We start from the raw sequence: 21,916 nt of genomic DNA on the forward strand, positions 1-21,916 counted from the left end.
AGACGTGCAAGACTTGTAAACTGTGATAGAGGGAGTAGTACACTGCTCAAATGCGGTCGCACAAGTCAGTGATGTAACTAGCCGTACATGTCAGACCAAGCCGATGCGTGTCCCTTCGGTGAGACGCGGGTCCGACCGACCGTCTGTTGGTGCGACCGACCGTAAAGTATTACGCGATGGAGACTTCTGGTTGTGGCTCAGGTTGATTGTCACGACCAAGCATTCTAAAACTACTGATAAATCAATTACCATCTTTTTCCAGACGACCAAGTATTTTTTACATGAAAACAATACATATATATGGAGTGATTGTCAAGGTTGCAAACCTACATTGCGTTGCAAGTTCACTGCAGCAGCAACCGACTAGGTCACTGCATCACTGGCGGGGAAGGAGGGCAGCTCACCTCGCCTACGATGCATGCCCAGCAGCGCCGCCGCAACTGGACCCAGGATTTGGCTTCTCCTACCGCTCATTCGAACAGTTGCACCATCTTCTCATGCCATTGCGCAGGCATGCGTGTTCTTTCCTCCGTAGTCGACTCCGTGAATATGATCTCTGCCATTAGCCCTAGCTCAAAATCAACGCGATGCTGCCAGATGCTGACATCCCTTAGCATCTCTCCCCTGAGATCGACGTGTGCCTCCGCCTTGTGCTGCGCCAGGCGCAGCTCCTTGGAACTTCTCTCCAATCGATGTGACGCTTCCTCGATCCGATTTGCCCTTGCTTCCCACCACCTATGTGGCACCCCAGCTCAGAGAAACCGGGACGCCTCGTATTCCAGCCCAGAGATCGAGGAGAAGTCTCTGGAATACGATACTGCTTGACATAGAACAAATCAGCTCTTATTACAAGGATAATAATACAAGGGTCTGATGTTACAAAGAAGCACATCAGTATGGCGACACTACGCCTGCAATACTACACTTTCTCTATGCTAGCAGCAGAACAACTTGTAGCAGCGGGATACTTCTAGCAGCAGAACAACGACGAAGGTAGTGAACTCCAATCCGCAGGGACTCTGGCTGGGACACGATCTAGCTCGCATGCACGGCAAGCTTGACAAGCAATCAAGCAATCATGGCATCACCTGCAATCTGGCATGACACGCCAGGTTAGTACATTGAATGTACTTGCAAGCTCACAACAACCATAAACATCAAGGCAAGAAAATAACATATCATTTAACAGGTTAATTAAATTAACAACTATTATTATGAAGCAACTACTAAGCATGGAATGAAACTAATACAATACTAATAAATCACCATCTCAGATCTCCATAACCATATCACTCTTGGCTAACCGGCCAAGCAATATACCATCTCGATCACCTCGTGATCTAAACCAAATGGTGATCATTCCGGCGATCACTACGACGACCAACACTTGGTCTCAAACGTCATCATCAACATCCTGCCAATCTGTATGGCTCAAAATATCCACATATAAATCACCTATAAGTCATTCCGTCATGTGAGTGTTGATCGAACGGTGTGACCTAGTACGAACCCATGCCCATGACCGAGGACGCAGCTATTGATAGATTTAAATACACTTTGCAGAGGTAAAGCATTGTACCCACACCACGAAACCCATGGCCTTGCACTCCCATTCGGGTGGACCAACGGCGTTCCAACAAAACCGATATACTGCCATGACACTCTCCCGGCCACTCCGACTCACTCCCCACTGGGCTAGTCCTGGGTGGCCCCATGTCTACCAAAGACACAACAGCCACCGTCGTGGCCAAAACAATAAACTGTCCCACACAGGGACAACCCAGGTACAACAACAACAACAGGCACACAAGGTTATGTCTGCTTACCAGGCCAGGGTACCGCATGCCCATAACCTTCTCTAGTTGGAGGCACCGGCGAGAGGCACGGCAATGGACCGCATTAGGGCCTTCCCATAAAGGCAAATGTGGTTGCACTGGAGAAAGCCCGGTTCGGTGGCACCTCACCAACTTAATGACAGAATTTATCCCCAAAAGTATAATTGTGATAACTGATACTCCGATATTAACTATCAAACTATAATCCAAGTCATAGCAAAATCCAACAAATAATCCAAGCCTAATATCATCACCTCAAAATACTCCAAGGGTAGCACATCACTACTGTCATGATAAATCCGAAAACAATAATCCTACTACTCAAATAACAAGAATAAAGCTATTCGACTAAGATCCACATGTAAACATCATTTCCAAAAATAATACTCCAAGCAACAGAACATCAACTAGCATCATGAAAATAATCATACTAACCACTAATAATCCAAAGGCAGCATGATATCCATAGTAATACTCTAAAATAAAATAACAGATACCATCATTAAAATAATCCTAATAGCCACTAAGAATCCAAAGGCACATGTCATCCAAAGTAATACTCCAAACTAATACCAGATACCATCATGGAAATAATCCTAATAGCCACTAGGAATCCAAAGGCACCTGTCATCCAGAGTAATACTCCAAAATAATACCAGATACCATCACGAAAATAATCCTAATAGCCACTAAGAATCCAAAGGCACATGTCATCCACATACTCATCAAAAATATAAGCCTAAAACTCCAAGCAATATCATGGCAATATCAAGATCAAATCAATACTCTGGGAAATGCCATGAACAGATCACACATAGCTAAAGCAATATTTTAAACAAGTTTAAATGAATAAACCATGTCACTGCATTGCAATCATGCAAATGGAGGGTGTGGCTTGCCTGGGGTGGAAGAATACACCGGAAGAAAGTGCGAGAAGCTCGCGGAACAAATCGCCGGAAAGACTTCTCTCTCGAAAGGGGCTAGTTAATGGTAAGGGAAGAATGGTCATTTTTAGAATGTTGAAACATAATGAAAATGATTCCAACAGAATGGGCTCGACGAAACAAAGAAATGGGCTTTGGAATCACCTCATTTGGAGTTGGGGCAAAAATTATAGCCCGACGAAGTTTAGGGACCAATCTGTAAACATAATTCTACAAACAGGCCCCAAAGCTGAAAAACAAAAAACGCATTTTAGGAAATACATCTCCAGAACAGAGAAAAAGCGCACTTTTGGATAAAGCAGAGGCGGAATACGCTTACTTCACGCAAAAACGTACTATCCGAAGTACGCTTCCACATAAATGCGCACGGGTCCGGGGCTGGGGTCGCTGACATGCGGGTCCCACGGGGTGGGGCCCGTCACTTATCCACGTTGGCCACCCAGGTCAACGCATGCAGGGGCAGGGCCGGGCCTGAGTGGCTGCCAAGTGGGGTCAGGGAAAGGAGGGGGCCTGCCTGGCCTGGCTACTTCTTCCTCCTCGCACGTGCCCGACGGAGCAGGGCAGGGGCGCGGCTCCGGCGACGAGCGCTGGCGCTTCCAGCCACCGTAGGCGGCGCTCTACCTACCCACGTGCTCAGGGCGACGAGGCCGACCTGTTCCAGGACAAAACGGACCTCGAGGAGGGCGGTGTTGAGAGCAGCAAGTACTCCGGCGGAGGTGGCTTCGGGTGGAGATGGGACTCGAGGCCGTAGTGGCTCCCGCAAGGGGGAAAGGACCTGGGGATGGCCTCCGAGTGGGGGCGGTCTACTGGTGGTGGTAGGAGCGAGGGAGGGGCTCGGGTTCGCTCCAATTTAGGAGGATCGAGGCAATGGCCATGGCGACAGAGGGAGGTCAGGAGAGCTTCTCGAGCTCGGGTGAGAGGCTAGGGAGGGTTAGGAGAGTTAGGCGAAGAGCCGGGGTCGGTCGGGAGGACTCGGGGTGGGCTTATATAGCCGCGGGGTGAGGAGGCCGAGCTGTCGTCGCCGCGGACGCGTGGCTGGCGCCGCGAACGAGGGTGCTCGTGCCTAGGCTCGAAGGCAGGCGACGAGGGAGGCACAGGGGAGACTCTCACGGGGCAGAGGTGGCGAACGGAGGCGCAGGGAGGAAGAGACGAGGAGGAAGACGACGGCCGGCACACTGTGCTCCCGTGAGCATTCGGCGGCGAGCGTCGGTGAGGGGTTTTACGGAGAGGGAAAGAGGTCCAGGAGGACGGGAACAACGTGGTAAAACTCTTGGACACTCTCACGCTCACGAAGCCGACGAGGGGAGGAGCTGCCGAAGCACAAACGGCCACTTGACGCGGCCACTTCACATAGAGTGCGTAAATGTGCATGCCAGCTATGCGGTCACCACATGCACTGGCATGTAGCGGGGGAGAGGGGCTGGAACGGGTTGTCTAGTGCGTAGCTCATCCAGGGTAGGCCTCAACTATGGTGGTAGATTAGTTAAAAGAGCTGTGGTTAAAAGATAATCTCCCTCTGAAGTTTACTGCAGTAAACTTGGGTGAACACTGGTGATCAACAGGGATTTTACTGGCGCCAAAGAGTTTGTTTGGGGTGATTAACTAAGGAAAGACTATGATCCTGGAGATTTTGAGGCATAATGAAGCACAAACTAATATAGTTGCGTTGTAACTCACATTATGGGTCCAGAATCAAGATTTGGATGATGCACTCACATGGAGTAACCACTTGAGGTAAAACTTGGCAGGGCTTAGTGATTTGGTCACATAAAGGTGCTGTAAAAATTTCATACCTATTGGTTTTACCAAAATGGTACTTGCTTCACAAACATCCTTGCTGACCAGAAACTTGCAAGAATTCTAGAGAAATATTGGCTAGGTGAAATGTTTCCAAATTTGGTGGAGAGAAGTTATTTGGGTAGGAGAATGCTCTGGTAAATTTTCAGGATTTTTGAAGCAACATAAATTATACTTGCTTCACAACCTAAAAATATTGACAAAATCAAAGATTTGATGTTGTGCTCACATAGATGATTGCGTGGGGCTGAATTCTGGAGGGGAGCAATTATATGAGCACAAGAAGAGGCATGCAAAATTTCAACTCGTTTGGGTAAACCTAGATAGCACTCCCTTCACAAAGGCTTCCCTCAGACAGGAACTTTGAAAATCACTGAGGAAGTTTGGCTAGGCCAATAAAGTTGAATTTTGGCACAGGACAATTATTTGGATGCTATATCATTCCCATAAAGTTTCGGGGCAAATGGGAAAGGATAAATAGCACTTGCTTCACAATGTGCCATTTAGGACAGAATAGGAAATGAATTTATTGAGCATGATGGAAAATATGGCCAATGAAATATTTTGCCATATTTGATGAAGATATGACCCAAACAATTTATAAGAATTATTTGGGGATTTTTGGATGGACAGAAATATAGGTTGCTTCACAACCTAGGGCAGATAGGGTTATTCCTTTAATAGGAAAAGGAATTTTTCCTAGAAAAGAAATTAGGGTTTGGTCAAGCAGTGGAGTGACATGATCTTGGCAAGGTTTTTAGGATGATGACCCACTTGGGAGAGGAAATGAAGATGATTTCCCAGGTGACAAGGCCACAGAACCACTCCAAAAAAGAAAAACAGAGCAAAAAACAATTAAATCAAAAGAAAAAGAAAAGGGCCAAAATTCAGGCTGTTACAACCTGAAATGCAGCCCTGGCATGTCCTTCGGCGCCATCGATATGTGATTCCAAAGCAATGGATCCCCTCTAAAACACATGTGTGTTTCGCTCAAAGGCGGCAGTGCTGCGGGCCGCAGCGAGAGGGCAGCCCGCGGGATCCTGGGATCTAAGGGATTATCCATGGAGGGATCCTCCATGGCGGGATCGGGTGGGCGAAGCGGGGAGGCGAGCCTAGGCGCTGGGAGAGCCAGATAGTACTACTCCACTCCGTCCATATTTAAATACAAAGGCCACCAACAGTAGCCCTGGCAAAAAATGATCATGCTGCCCGCGTCCTGGTTTATTGGCCCCCTTTTTTGTGCCACTTTTTATGACATGCATAAATATTATGTTACTTACAAATATGGTCAAAATTTGGCACGAAATACGAAGGGGACCAATGGAAGTACTAGCACCCCATGATTTAACTACTCACATGCGCGAAGTGGAGTAGTAATGTCTTTCTTCCGCCCTCGCGTCCACTCAGTTTGCATGCGTTGTACTAATTGACCATCAATGAAATGAAGGACTTTACATGCGTCAAATTATCACAAGGGGTGGATCTTTGTACAAAAATGTGTTGCCCCGTGTACCCGCGTGTGCATGCGAGGGAATGAGTGCGTGCGTGGCATGCGTGCACATATTCGCTTCGTGCATGTACCGCCAGTGTGGCTCAGAGAGGACGAGTACATTCTTCTGGAAGCAGCAGCACGTCACTGTGATCAATCCACACAAGGAGGTCGCGACAAAGCCTCCACATGTGCCACGTGGATTCATGAACTGTAAGAGAGACACTGTGTAGCGTGCCATTGGAATTCTAATTTACGTGTTTGCACATATTCGAAGTACTAGTAAGGTACACGTGCATTGCACGCATCAGATTTGGCAACCAAATTATGAATAAATACCACAGTATAGCATGTAAGCTCTGAGTCATATATGCCTGATAGACCTTCGTTTAATTCTTATAGTTCATCTCATTCAAAATAAATTAGTTTTTATAAAAAAGCTAGGGCCTCTTTGATTCGTAGGATTTCCAAAACGCGGGAATAGGAAAAACATGGGATTAGAGTGGAATGTCATCTTGAATCCTACAGGATTGTATGAGTGTTTGATTGTGCATAGAAATAATGCAGGATTCTTTCTAAGTGGTTTGAGTGGATGGGATGTTTCCTATGAAATCTAGTGCAAATGAATCCTATGGAAAATTTTCTATGGTTTACAATCCTACGAATCAAACAACCAAGATAGGAAAAATTCCTAAGGATTAGAATCCTCCAAATTTCCTTTGAGAATCCATTGACTCAAAGAAGCCCTTAATCAATTTTATGATTCATGGAATTGTGTGTTGTAAAGCATAAAGTAAAAAAATGGCAATTCAACTAGAAAAAAAGTTTGGGCAGTTATGATACAGAAGATTCTAGAACAAAGGAGAAGCACTTGTGTTTTGAGGTTTGTGCATTATGCTTAAGTTCAACCATGGAGTCTGCTAGATTGTACATGTGGCAAAATCCGGTGGGGCGCTAGAAGATGGTGCGAGGGGCCAAGTGGAGGGAGACGATGAAGGAGTGCACAAGCGCGAGATTGATATTTGAAGAGAGGGGGCGAGAATGTCCGCTGTTGCGCGCAGTGGCGGAGCCATGAAAAATAAATGAGCTAGGGGGCCAAGCATTGCTAATCCTTTACGAGGAGGGCCAATTCATCAACTTAAACCATTTTACCAGCAATTTTCTAATGATCACATTCATATTAGCCTCGATATATAGTGATGTTAGGGGGCCAGGGCCCTTGCTGCCCCTGTCTTCGACATTGTGCGCGCGTCTGAGAGATGAAGCGGAGGCATGGATGATGAGAGGGGGACGTTGGATATATAATTAATGTGGGTGTATTAGCTATGTAATCCTATATAGAGAGGTATAGATTGATCGATGTGGACGTAGGAAAGAGGGTGAGACCTCACTAGATATATAGATTGATCGGTTTGTGTGGAAAACTATGAAAGACCTAGCTATATATACACACACATAGAGGAACATCGATCGTTGCGCATGCACGTGAGAGATAAAGAACGCCTGATATGATGGGGAGGGGGAGGTGTGTGTGTGTGTGCATGCATGGGAGACCGACCTGAAGAAAAAGATTGCATGTGTGCGATGGATAATGCCGATTGGTACTGTGTGTGCATGCATGCACGAGAGAAAGATAATGGTACAATTATAAAGAGAAGATGACTATGTGGGTGTAAAAGACTAGGTGATGTCATAATCAATGTAAAGTAGAATTCAAATATTTGAATAAGAGATCATGATGTTTAAAACCCATGCATGCATGAATATAACTGAGATATGAGTGGTGTGGTTTGGAAATAAGCATGTTGTACTGTATACACATTCAACAAGGTCAGACTGATTTGTATTTGAGATATCGATGGCAGACATCGTTTGGCCACATTGCATCAGCGCATGGACACACTATTCTAATTGGAGATGATGGGTGGCTTTCGCATCACATATCTATATCTATACACCTATATATATATATATATTATATTTTACATTTTTTATATAGTGTGCGGATAACTTTAACTTTGAAAGATGGTCCTTGGATGAGGCCAATCCGATGGTGCAGAGATGGCAAATTTGAGCACAACTGGTCGTTGGATATCATCTAGATTCCACCAGATTTTGCCACATGTACAATCTAGAAGAGTCCATGGTTGAACTTAAGCATAATGCACAAACATCAAAACACAAGAACTTCTTCTTTGTTCTAGAATCTTCCGTATCAGAATTGCCCAAATGTTTTTCTACATGATTTGCCATTATTTGTTTTTACTTTATGCCTTACAACGAACAATTCCATGAATCTTAAAATAGAATAGCTTTCTTAAAAAAACTAGATGATTTTGAATAAATTAACTATAAGAATTAAATGAACATCTACATCATGCATATATGACTCAACGCTTACATGCTATAATGTGGTATTTACTCATAATTTGGTTGCCAAATCTCATGCGTGCAATGCACTTGTACCTTACTAGTCTAAATGGGTTTGTGTGTGTGTTGTGCTTGTTAAACACATTGTACGTAGTATATCATACATGGTTTAGATTCCGAACATCTAGCTAGAGCATATATGTACTATGATTTGAATTCAACATAAAATCTATACATATATTTGAATTTGAGATCGTATGTACATGTAGTTCATATTTATATAGGAATTTACTTCTCCTATATTCATGTCATGTGTTGTGAAGATAATATTTAGATGGTTGTATAACTAACCCGAGTACAATCCCATTCAAACAGGGAAAATGTACTCAAATTTAGTCCATATGCTAGACAACACACATTGTTTTTTTATTGTTGAGGGAAGTGCAAATTGTTTTGGTATTGTACACGTTATGTTTCTTGTCCTGATTTTTTTAGTTTTTTTGTTGTATTTGAATGCATTTCTAGTAATATAGTAAAATGGGACATAGCTCTCTCTAGTGATGAGGTGCGAATTGTCTTTTTTGGTACACGTTAAGCTTGTTCTCCCGAAACTTCAAGCCGCGCCTTGTTATGCCGAAATTTCAAGCTAGCGTCTCTGTCTATCGTGCTGCGAAACTCCTGCATCTTCAACCCGCGCCTTATTACCCCGAAATATTTAAGATATATCTTTGTCTCGTTGTGCTCCGACAACTCCCTCCATCTCAACCCGCGCCTTTCTATTCCAAAATTACAACGCACGCGAAAACTCCCACTTCATGTGAAATCCCGACACGCGAAATGCCCGTGATACCCCTGAACCAAAAGAACCGCCTAGCTCAAATCGGTGGGGGTACTTTCATAACTTACCCCACATTTCGGAAAAGCGCATCCCTAAGCCATGGTTCCCCACTCCCATACCATTCGCCCACCCATTCGTACACCGAGGCCGTGAAAACCCGCGAAGCCCCACACCCTCCTCTGTCCGCCACCCAGCTAGAGCCTCTTCTCCGACGACGTCGTCCACAGCAACACCTCGTCGTCCCTCATCCACCGTACCGAATGAGGATCCGTCATCGTTCTCGTTGTCGCGCTGGTTCAGCCACCCCGTCCTCCACCTCCAAGGAGCTCCCCCGATGTTCCCCTTGTCTTTCGCGCCACCTCCATTCCCACACGCCGTCTTCACCTGCACCACCAGAAGAGCATCATCATCACCGTTTCCTTGGATGAAGCTGTGGCCTAATCGGCGCCACCAAAGAGGTTGTACACTAATCGTCGCATTTTCTTCTTGATTCGATCTCACGGTGTTGCCGGCGCTCGGTCCCGAGCCAACACAGCGCGGTTCCATCCACGGCAGCGTCATCGGCCACTTCCTCCACGGCATCGCTCCCTCAGTGGTGACGTCCACATCAGTAGGAGCTGCTGCTGCTTTAACTCTTGCTTGCGTTGCTGCTCTGCTCTTGCTCTCGGTCCCCTGCTTGGTCTGCTCTTGCTCTTGATCTTGCTCGTGCTGCTGCTCTCACTCTTTCTCTTGCTTGTGATGCTGCTCCGATTTAGCTACACTTCAGTCGACTGAATCAACTTTCGGGTCAGTCGATTTTCAGGGGGTGGGGGGCTCACCAGAGTTAAGTAAGAACCAGCCGCAGGGGGAGGGGGGCTCGCCGGAGAGGTACCCCAGTATATATCTTAGGGTTCAGGGTGGGAGCGGTGGTCGCCGACGGTGGTGGGGCGGTGGTGTGGGGATCGCTGGAAAAAAAAGCTCTACATAGGGGGCCTAGAGGGATGGCCGGGGCGGCGGCCGACTGGTGGTGGGGAGTGGTTTCGGGGCGGGCGGGGCGGCGCACCGCCGGCCACGGGCGGTGGCGGGCGGCTGTTTGGTCGGTGGTGGCTGGCGGCTCAGGGTAGCCTCGCCTGATGCTGCTACACGACCAGCTGCCCCGGCTCTCGCACGCGCTGCTGCTGCTACTGCTTTTCTACTACTAGTGCGTTCAGTTTCGACAAAAAAATTCAGTTTCGATAGTTAAGTTCAGTTTCGACAGTTAAATTCAGTTTCGGTAGTTAAGTTCGGAGATGAGCAGTTGATGTATTTTACATCTAGCACTTTGTGGTTATGTATTTTACGTAATCTATTGGAGATGCTATTAGAATTCCACTCAGGTTAACATTGTCTCTCTTGTCCTGCTTCAGCCTCGGTGTCGTACAACTCACGGGAGCTGCTCCAATGATGAAACCCTCCATCAAAGCAGAGCAGTACCTCGGGCTTCATTTCCAGATGCCTAAGATCTTCTTCCCCTCCTCCGACAGCCAAGTCAGCCGGATCATCCTCACCGACCAACCTAATCACGCTGAGATCGACATGGCTTCGCCAAAGAGGTTGTACACTTGTTGCATCTCTTTTTTACTCTACGTATTATATATATTGTCCACTGAGCACACATAGTAACGTGAAATATGATTAGTTTCTCCTACTATATGAAAAGCAGTGAGGTACCAGGCAACTTAGCTATCCGTGATGAACTCTGTTGAACGCCATCATTATTAATCTCTGCGCGTTCGAGCTGTGCATTTGTCGATGGGCCTGGGAGTTGAGCTAGTAGGGCAGTGGCCTGGGTCCAAAGTAATAGAAGTAGCACAAAAACATTTTTTGAGTGTAAGCTTTTCCTTGCTCAAGCCTGCCTACTAGAATCACCAGTGCTTGAAAGGAAAAGTGAAGGAAAAACATAGGAATTGGAAAGTTTCCTATGGTACTACTATTCATGAATTTGGTTCAAAGGAATGGAGTAAAGGAAAACTGTAGGATTTGTTTTTTTAGTGTCTCCTGAAAGAAAAAACCGAGGAATTTTAATTTCCACTTGTCCTCCTTTTCAAATTCCTATTCATGAAGCACAAGACTAAGAGATAGTACCATAATAGCATTATAACCGTACATTTTCTTGTGGTTTGACTTAATCTCACCTTGCTTCTTTGCATCCTGTGATCTTCCAATTCTTGTGAATCAAACACCCAGATTGGCATAAATCCTGTGTTTTTAAATTCTCTATTTTGCACGTGCATTCCTATCCTATTCCTGTCTATTTCCTCTCCCTACATTGTAGAATCCTCAAATTCAAACAAGCCCTTACACAATTACTTCTATTATAGATATGTGTCAAAGAAAACCTTGTGTGGTTTGTCCTGCTCTTGCTGCGATGTGTTCCACCCTAGCTCAGCTGCTCCAACGACGGAAGGGTTCACCACAGCAGGGATCCACTCTACAGACTGTCTTTCACTGCCTCAGATCTTCTTCCCCGCCGCCGGTAGCCACGACAACTGCATTACCGTCATCAACTGAGCAGATGACCTTGAGGACTACACGGGTCCGGAAGAGAGGTCGCACTCTTCCGTGTCTGCTTACGTTATGCATCGCTTAATATGATGGCATGCTACTTTATCGTCGTGTTCACCTATTAGACGACTCCGAGTTAGGTCCAAACTAATGCTGAAATTTGAGTTTTTAAATGGTTATGGGGAACATATTGGGGCAGCAATCAATACTATCTGTCTACTATCTAGTTAATCTCAGGTGTCAACTATGAGTTTCATGTTGGGTGCAAACAAACATGAAAGGAGCCATTATCTGTATTTTTTAACTAAAGCTATTATTTGCCTGCTATCATTGGTTTTGGGTCTATCCACAGTTTGCTACCATCACTCTGGATTTGTGCATGCACTCCTTACATAATCTCACTATGTTTTATTCCTATGCATGTCAGTTATTGTACACAATCGAACTGAACATGTAGAGCAAAAGAGACGAGCCTTGTGTGGCAATAAAATTTCATGCAGACATCACTCCATGGTGGACGCAAAGGTAGCCCCCCCTCCACCCATTTAGGATCGTAATCAAGAGGAAGATAACTGTTCTGAGGGGGATTCAGAAGGAGAAGACCACTCCTATTTACCCCCCTGAGGTCTTCGCTCTAACTTGGCATGCTGATGTTGGTAATATCATGCATATGGTGCCATCATTGCTTACTGGATACATCAAATATGACATCTTCTTAGTTTAGACATGCTTTGTGTCAATGCCATCTGTTTAGTTTCTTTATCGTATATGTGAATCACACAATGCCATCTTGTTTAGCCAGGCATCATATATGTGAATTTTGCAATGCCACCCTGGTTAGCCAGTCATCTTATATGTGAAGTATATCATGCCATCATTTTTTTATTACCTGTTAAATTTGTCAACAATTTTAGTACATTCAATTACTTTTCCTGTGCATCAGCCATTCGGCACGGTCATGGAAAAATCTGAAGTGGAAACAAGGTCTTCAGAGCAGACAATGCTATCTAACGGAGCGAATGTCTTGCTGGTTACGGATAGCTCCTCAGAGGAGGATTCAAAGACAGATGACCAGTCCTATCCCCCCCCCCCGAGGTGCATGCTCTAACTTGGCAGGGTTATGTTGCTCATATCGTACGTATGGTATCTTGCATTGATATGTCATTTACTTAGTTCAGACATGCTTTGTGTGAATGCCACATGTTTAGTGTCTAATTACCATATATGTGGATTATGCGATGCCATCTTGTTGCAAGACATTATATATGTGAATTATGCAATGCTATCTTGTTGCAAGGCATTATATATGTGAATTATGCAATGCCATGTTGTTTAGCCAAGTGTCATATATGTGAATTATATCATGCTGTCCTTTTTTGTAGTTCTCGTTGCATTTGTCGACAATGTTTGTATATTCAACTGCTCTCCCTGTGCATCAGCCATTTGAATTGGTGATGGAGAAATCTGGAGTGAAAACAAGGTCTTCAGAGCAGACAATGCTACCTGCTGAAGCGGATATCTTGCTGGTTACAGATAGCTCTTCAAAGTAGGATTCAAAGGCAGATGACCAGTCCTATTATCCCCCTGAGGTGTATGCTCAAACTTGGCAAGGTTATATTACTCATATCATGCATATCTTGTATTGCAATGCTTAGTGTTTACATCGTATGCACAATATTGAATGCCATCTCCTCAGTTGACACATCATATATGCGATTGCCCTCTGCTCACTTGCTTACTATATAAATCATATATTTGAATTATATCATGCCAAGATGTTTACATAGACAGCATGTATCTGAATTATGGCATGCCAACCCATTTTCTAAAGACATAATATAGTTGTATCATCTCATCCTGTTTACATAGTCATCATATTTTGAATTATGTAATTCTATCCTGTTTAGTTAGCCATCATACATTTGAAATTGTGTCATGCTATCCAGTTTAATTAGCCATCATATATGTGAAATTATGTCCAGCTATTCTGTTTGGTTAGACAACATAAATGTGAATTATTTCATGCCCTGTTTTCATCCCTACTATCCATTGCACCTGTCTATCTTACAATGTCTGTGCATTCAATTACTTTTCTTGTTTATCAGCCATTTCAATTGGAGGGGTGATGGAAGTATCTGTGGGAGTAAAAACACGGTCTTCGGAAAAGTTTGTGCTACTTGTCGATGCAGATAGAACCACGGTTGTACTTGACCAAGAACCAGCCCCATCACACATAACTCAGACTCACGTAGATTGTACCCCTACCCAGTTGGACAGAGAACCAGCTACACCCCTTCTAACCCCAACCCCAACAGATAGTAACCCAGTTGCAGTTGACACAACACCGTCTCCACCACAGAGCACCCAAACACGAGCAGTTAGTAAGGCAACTGTGATGACCCACAAGTGTAGGGGATCTATCGTAGCCTTTTTATAAGTAATAGTGTCAGAGTGTCGGTGTACTAAGTAGGGGTACCCTAGTATCCCGAACTCGTGCACGGGCAGTTGCAGCACCCCGCGGCAAGGCTTGCCGGGTGACCGCCAAGACCCTCCGTAGATCCCTTGAAGACCATTCAAGAACAAAGTACTCAAACCAAGGCCCCGGCAAGAGGAGCTTGCCGGGAAGGCCAAACAAGGCCCCGTCAAGAGGATCTTGCTGGGAAGAGACAGAGACCCCGGCAAGAGGAGCTTGCCGGGAAGGCTACTCAAGGCATACCAAGAAAGCTTACTGCGACGCGCCCTGCGTCCCGGCGAGATATGGCGAGCGACAAGCTCCCGGACGCGACAAGACGACGGCCGCGGCAAGGAGCTTGCCGCGGGAAACCCCCACTTCGTGCCCACGCTCCAGCACACCTGCTAACGTGTCGCTCTGGGACTCTCCCAAGCACACGTGGCAGGAGGCCGTGCAGCTAGGGGTACGTGGTGGCAAGCGGAGATGAAGAGAAGCCCATCGTGGCAAACGGTGGCGCTCCTAACGGTCACCTTTTGCACTGTTTAGGAGACTCAGACAGGCATTTAATGCCCTTGTCCCCTGCCGTCAGAGTTAGGTAGGGTGCACTGTATCCACAGTAGCAGTAGCTGCACCTACCGCATCCTTTTCCATTTTTACCCTCCTAGTCTGCGTTGCCACCTGTGGGTAACCCCTTGAAAGTATAAAAGGAGGCCCGAGCGCAACGTAGAGGAGGTTTGGCCAGTTCGGCTCATTGGAGATACCAGAAACACTCCCACGCTCAGACTGATAGCGTCGATCGCTCCTGAGCAAAGATTCAATACACACAAACAAGCAGCAGTAGGGTTTTACGCATCCGTGCGGCCCGAAGCTGGGTAAAATCCCCCCACCCCCCGCGTGCACCGCCTCGATCCGCTCTTTGTGCGCTCTCCGCCTCCCACCGAACCGAAAGGGGCCCTGTCCCCATAGGTGTTGGTGGAATCAGCACCCCCCGACATCTCTGGCGCGCCAGGTAGGGGGCGTCGAGATTGTGCGAACCCGATCCGGCGTGCGCGCAAGCTAAATCTTCATCGTCTTCATCGACATGGCACCGAAGAAGAAGGGTTCGGAGGCAGCTGTCCCGTCTGCGTCGCTTCCACCGCCTCCGTAGCAAACGGGTGGTGGAGTGGACGCCGGCGGAGGAATGGGCGTCGACGAGGGTGCCCACAGCGCTGCCAAGTCCAAGGACAAGGTGGCACAGACCTCGGCGTCCATGCGAGCACCGCGCCCCTCTCAGGAGGCGCGGGACCAGCAGCGTCATAGCGTTCGCAGCGCTATACGTCCGCTGACCCAAGATCAAGCTGGTGGTTCGCGTGGCGTTCAAGACCAGCATGCACGCCAGCATGCTGGCCCCAGCGAGGTGCGGTCGCCGGGATGGGACGCTGCTCCTTCTAACTTGGTTAGGAGTCCGAGCACGCCCCTCTCCTCGCACCGTTCACCTCCGCCGCCCACCACTCCAGCAGAAGCCTTGGCGCGGGCCCAGCTGCTCTTGGACTATCCTCCGACGGCGGACAAGACCGACGAATGGAGGGCCACTATCCAGAGCCTCATTGGCTTCGCCAACGGCGACACTGCGCAGCGACCAAGCACCTCGCTGCCGCGGCAGGATGGCCGGACGCGAGCCGATGGCAGCAAGACTGAGGGAGGTGCGACTTCCATGCACTCCCCACTACGAAGGCCAAAATCGCTGACTCGCCGGGTCCACCCCAACAGCGGCTCCACCGCGTCGTCGGACCCACGAGTTCGTCGCGACCAGCGCCAAGTTCTCCATGAACGACAACAAGAAGACGCCCGAACCCGCATCGAGCGCCGAAGAGAAGCACGACGTCAATCCGACAAGCGCGCTGGGCTCTCTGTTGACATGCATGCGCCAGGGGAACCAGGCGATCTGCCATACGCGGTAGGTTGTCCTGCGTTCACCCGTGAGCTGCGGCAAGTCCAGTGGCCCAGCACAAAGAATTTCAAGCCAGACGTACCGGAGAAGTACGACGGCAAGACGCATCCGTCGGAGTTCCTCAGCATCTACACCATTGCGGTGTAGGCTGCCGGGGGGCAAGATGACAAGATTCTTGCCAACTACTTCCCGCTGGTGCTCAAACCCAATGTCAGATCCTGGCTCATGCACTTGCCGGAAAACTCCATATCCACCTGGGCTGATCTGTGCCATCAGTTTGTTGGCGCCTTCACAGGCGGCCACAAGCCACATGGCCAAGAGAGCGATCTTCATCTGCTCGCCCAGAAGGAAGGAGAGCCATTGCGCAAGTACATTCAGAGATTCAGCCGCGTGCAGCACAACATCCCAGACGTCCACCCCGCCGCGATCATCAGCGCGTTCCATCAGAACGTGCGAAACCGAAGGATGAGGGAGGAGATGGCGATGTGTAAGATCAGAGACGTCAGCGAGCTTTACGCCTTGGCTGACAAGTGTGCACGCGCTGAAGAGGGGAGGAGGCTCTCCGGAGAGAGTACAGGAGCAGGAGGATCTGACAGTGAGGATCCCGCCCCGGCAAGGAAAGGCCGGCGGCGGAACAACAAAAGGAATAAGGGTAAGGAATTGCTGGCTGTCGAGCAGACCGGCAACGGAGGTGGCGCCAAGGAAGCTAAGGCTGGTGGCTCCGACAAGGAGGCCCATCCGGTGGCGGCCGCCGACAAGCAGGACAGCTCCGGCAGGCAGTATTGCAAGATTCACCGCACCAAGGGTCACGATCTCCAGAACTGCAAGAAGGTCGAACAGCTTGCTGAGCAGCAGAAAGCTGAATACGAGCGACGCGACAAAGAGAAGGCCCAGGAAGGAACTGGTGGATCCGGCAAGAAACGCCCCGGCCAGGGAGGACGCCGCGGCAAGGCCAAACAGCGGCAAGGAGACAGACCTCCCCGCGGCCGCGACAAGGATGAAGATGACGACGAGGACGAAGACGTGGATGATGATGAGGCCGATGAGCAGGAATTTCAGAAAGCCACAGAGGTCCTGTGCGTTGACGGTGGCGCCTCTCTGCATACTTCGCACCGCCAGCTCAAGCAGTGGATGCGGGAAGTGAATGCAGCGGAGCCATCCATAGAGTCACACAAACCCCTGAAATGGTCCAGCACGCCTATCATCTTCGACATTGGGGATCACCCTGATCGCATAACTGCGGTCGGGTGCTTGCCGATGTTGGTTTCGCCAACTATCTGCAACCTCAAGGTCACAAAGATGCTAGTTGACGGCGGGGCCGGCTTGAATCTCATCTCCTCTGCGGTCCTTCACAAACTCCAGATCCCCGACAGCGAGCTCGAAGAGACCGGCACATTCCAAGGAATCAACCCGGGAAGGAGCAAGCCGAAAGGGAAGATCACGCTGCCGGTCACATTTGGCAGCGAGCTGAACTTCAGAACTGAGAGGGTCACATTTGACGTTGCCGATTTTCCATTGCCCTACAATGGGATCCTTGGCCGTCCAGCGCTCGCCAAGTTTATGGCAGCCTCTCACTATGCATACAACGTGCTCAAAATGCCAGGCCAGATAAGTGTCATCTCTGTCCCCGGCGACAAGAAGGATGCCCTTATCTGCGCCGACAAGATCTACCGGGAAGCAGCAGCCGCAGCCAATCATCACACACTTGCCGCTGAAGCCCCCGGGGGGAAGAAGAAGGTCAAGTCCGGCAAGAGCTCTGATGCCCACTCCGGCAAGCGCACCTCTTCGGAGTGCTGCGCTACCGTCGAGGCCGCACCATCGAGCTCCACCGGCAAGTGCAAGAAGACGATGGCAGCTCCACCCGAGACCAAGAAGGTGTCTGCCAAGGAGGACGGCACTGGTGGTACCTTCACCATCAGTGCCACGCTTGACCCCAAATAGGAAAGCGCGCTCATTGCTTTCCTGCGGGCGAATGTCGACGTGTTTGCATGGCAACCGTCAGATATCCCCGGTGTTCCCAGGAAAGTAATCGAGCACCACCTTGCCGTCTGTCCTCATGCGCGGCCCGTCAAGCAGAGAGTTAGGAAGCAGGCAGTGGAGCGCCAAGAGTTCATTGCAGAAGAGATCAGGAAATTGGAAGCAGCAGGCCTTGTCAGAGGAGTGCTCCATCCCACGTGGTTGGCCAATCCTGTAGTCGTGCGCAAGGCGAGCGGGAAGTGGAGGCTTTGTATAGACTTCACTGATGTCAATAAAGCTTGTCCCAAAGATCCATTTCTCTTGCCGCTCATTGACCAGATTGTTGACTCCACAGCTGGATGTGATTTGCTTTCATTTCTTGATGCGTATTCAGGATACCATCAAATCTTCATGGCAGAAGAGGATGAGGAGAAAACCGCATTTATCACCCCTTGTGGCACATACTGTTTTGTACGGATGCCCTTTGGGTTGAAGAATGCTGGTTCAACATTTGCAAGAGTAGTCCATATCGCTTTTGAACCACAGATACACAGAAATGTGGAAGCCTACATGGATGATATAGTGGTCAAGAGCAAGGACAAGGCTACCCTGATCCAAGATTTAGAAGAAACTTTTGCAAATCTGCGCAAGATCAACCTCAGGCTCAACCCTGAGAAGTGCGTGTTTGGAGTCCCTTCCGGCAAGCTTATCGGGTTCTTTGTGTCTCAGCGGGGTATTGAAGCCAACCCCGACAAGATTAAGGCCATCGAGCAGATTGAAGCACCGAAGCGCGTCAAGGATGTGCGAAGGCTTGCCGGTTGCGTGGCTGCTCTCAGCAGGTTTATCTCTAAGTCTGCTGAGCGCGCCCTGCCGTTTTTCAGAATATTGAAAAAGGCAGGTCCGGTAAAATGGACTCCGGAAGCGGAGGCTGCGCTGCAGGACTTGAAGAGGTACCTGTCCTCCACTCCAATACTTGTCGCACCTAAGCCACACGAGAAGTTGCTGCTGTACCTAGCAGCAACCAATCAAGTGGTTAGTGCTGCGTTAGTAGCAGAGAGGGAGGCGGACGATGAGCCAGCAACCGCGGCAAATGAATCCAGCGACAAGCAGGGGGCTTCTCCGACAAGCTCTGGCCCCGACAAAGATGGATCTGCGCAGATGTGCAAGGACGTGCAGAAGAAGATGGTGCAGCGACCAGTTTACTTTGTCAGCTCCCTTCTCCAGGGGGCTAGGTCAAGGTACTCTGGTGTTCAAAAATTGCTTTTCGGCCTTCTCATGGCCTCGAGAAAGCTGCGCCATTACTTCCAGGCACACGAGATCACTGTCGTCACTCGCTTTCCGCTGAAGAGGATACTGCAGAATACAGAAGCAACAGGCAGGATTGTCGAGTGGGCATTGGAACTATCAAGCTTTGGCCTCAAGTTTGAGAGCACTGCAACTATCCAAAGCAGGGCATTGGCAGAGTTCATAGCAGAGTGGACGCCAACTCCAGATGAAGAAATTCCAGAGACGAGCATCCCCGTCAAGGAGTCAAGCAAAGAGTGGCTGATGTACTTTGATGGTGCCTTCTCGCTGCAAGGCGCCGGTGCTGGCGTGCTGCTTATCGCACCCACCGAAGAGCACCTCAAGTACATAGTCCAGATGCACTTTCCCAAAGAGCAAGCAACCAACAATACTGCAGAGTATGAAGGGTTGCTTGCCGGTCTCAGAATCGCAGCCGACCTTGGGATCAAGAAGCTCATTATCAAGGGTGACTCACAGCTTGTCGTCCGCCAAGTGAACAAGAACTACCAGAGTCCGTTGATGGAAGCTTATGTTGATGAAGTGAGAAAGCTAGAAGCACACTTTGACGGCCTGCAAATGGAACACGTTCCACGAGCTCAGAACAATATTGCTGATGGCCTGTCAAAGTGCGCAGCACTAAAGTTACCTGTGGAACTAGGGATTTTTTTGCTCAAGCTGACTCAACCATCCGTGACACCATCCACTGGACCAACCAAAAAGAGGAAGTTGGTTCCCGGTGGCTACTTTTCGGCAGAACTCCCCGAGGCCGCCGCCAAGAAAGTCCCCAAGATCAACAAAAAGGATGCTGAGGAGCAGTCTGCTCCGGCAAACCTTATGGTTTGTTCCGTCGAAGCAAACGCTCCCAGCAAGTTCTGCTCCGGCAAGCTTGCCGGGGAATATCACGCTCCGGCCGAACCGCAGGTTCCTGCCGTAGAAGCGGATGTTCCTGCAGCAACAGATATGCCTTTAGTCCTCGTTGTCGAGCCGCAAGCTCCAGCATGGTCGCAGCAGATTTTTCGTTTCCTTCAGACAGGAGAGCTTCCCAAAGAGCAAGAAGAAGCTGAAAAAGTAGCCCGGCAGTCAAGTATGTACAAGTTTGTCGACAGCACACTGTACAGAATAAGACTCAACGGTGTGAAATTGAAGTGCATTCGCCGGGAAGATGGACAACAGCTGTTGGCAGAGATACATGGAGGCATATGTGGTCACCACATTGGCGCAAGAGCACTTGTCGGCAAAGCGTTCCGACAAGGCTTCTTCTGGCCGACAGCCCTCCAGGATGCAACTGCACAAGTAACCAAGTGTGAAGCGTGCCAGTTCCATTCCAAACAGATACACCAGCCAGCTCAAGCTCTCCAGACGATCCCTTTATCCTGGCCATTTTCGGTCTGGGGGCTCGACATTCTCGGCCCCTTCCCCCGAGCTGTCGGGGGCTTTGAGTTCTTGTACGTTGCAATCGACAAGTTCACAAAGTGGCCGGAAGTGGAACCAGTGAGGAAGGTGACAGCACAATCAACAGTCAAGTTCTTCAGGTCGATTGTTTGTCGTTTCGGGATCCCTAACAGGATCATCACCGACAACGGCACACAATTTACGAGCCGCACCTTCATGCAGTACCCCCAAGATCTTGGCGCCAAGGTCTGCTTCGCTTCTGTTGCTCATCCGAGAAGCAACGGTCAAGCGGAGAGAGCAAACGCTGAAGTGCTGCGAGGCCTCAAGACCAGAACTTTTGACAGGCTGCACAAGTGTGGAAGAAACTGGATCGAGGAGCTGCCGGTGGTTCTTTGGTCGATCAGGACGACGCCAAATCGAGCCACTGGCCAGACACCCTTCGCTCTAGTCTATGGAGCGGAGGCAGTTCTCCCCACGGAACTCGTATACGGGTCACCTTGAGTGCTCGCTTATGATGAGCTCGAGCAAGAGCAACTGCGGCAAGATGACGCGCTGCTCCTTGAGGAAGACCGTCTCCAGGCTGCTGTGCGAGCCGCTCGCTACCAGCAAGCTCTGCGCCGTTACCATAGCCGCAGAGTCAATGCCAGGAGTCTCGAGGAAGGTGACCTTGTTCTTCGGCGCGTTCAGTCGGCCAAGAATTCCAACAAATTGACGCCGAAGTGGGAAGGCCCTTATCGGGTGAAACGAGTCACTAGGCCCGGCGGTGTCCGCCTTGAGACCGAAGATGGCATTCCAGTGAGCAACTCCTGGAACATCGAGCATCTTCGTAAGTTTTACCCATAAGGCGCGGTTGTCGGACCCCGTCCGGCAACCACCTTTCTGTACAAGTCTTGCCGCTGTTGCATGTAATCCTTTGTACAGAGCGGGGCGCAGACCCCGTGCACTAGTAAAGTTCATGTGCCTCGCACATCTTGTCAGCTTTCTTTTATGCTATAACCCTTTTACGCATATATTATCTGACACTTTGTGCAGCACTAGAACCCGGTAAGCGATAACGAGCCAAAGGCTCCATATCATTACTCTATTTCTCTGTTTCTTTCTCAAAA

The sequence above is a fragment of the Triticum dicoccoides genome, chromosome 2A (genome assembly GCF_002162155.2).
Source record: "Triticum dicoccoides isolate Atlit2015 ecotype Zavitan chromosome 2A, WEW_v2.0, whole genome shotgun sequence".
Classification (NCBI taxonomy): domain Eukaryota; kingdom Viridiplantae; phylum Streptophyta; class Magnoliopsida; order Poales; family Poaceae; genus Triticum; species Triticum dicoccoides.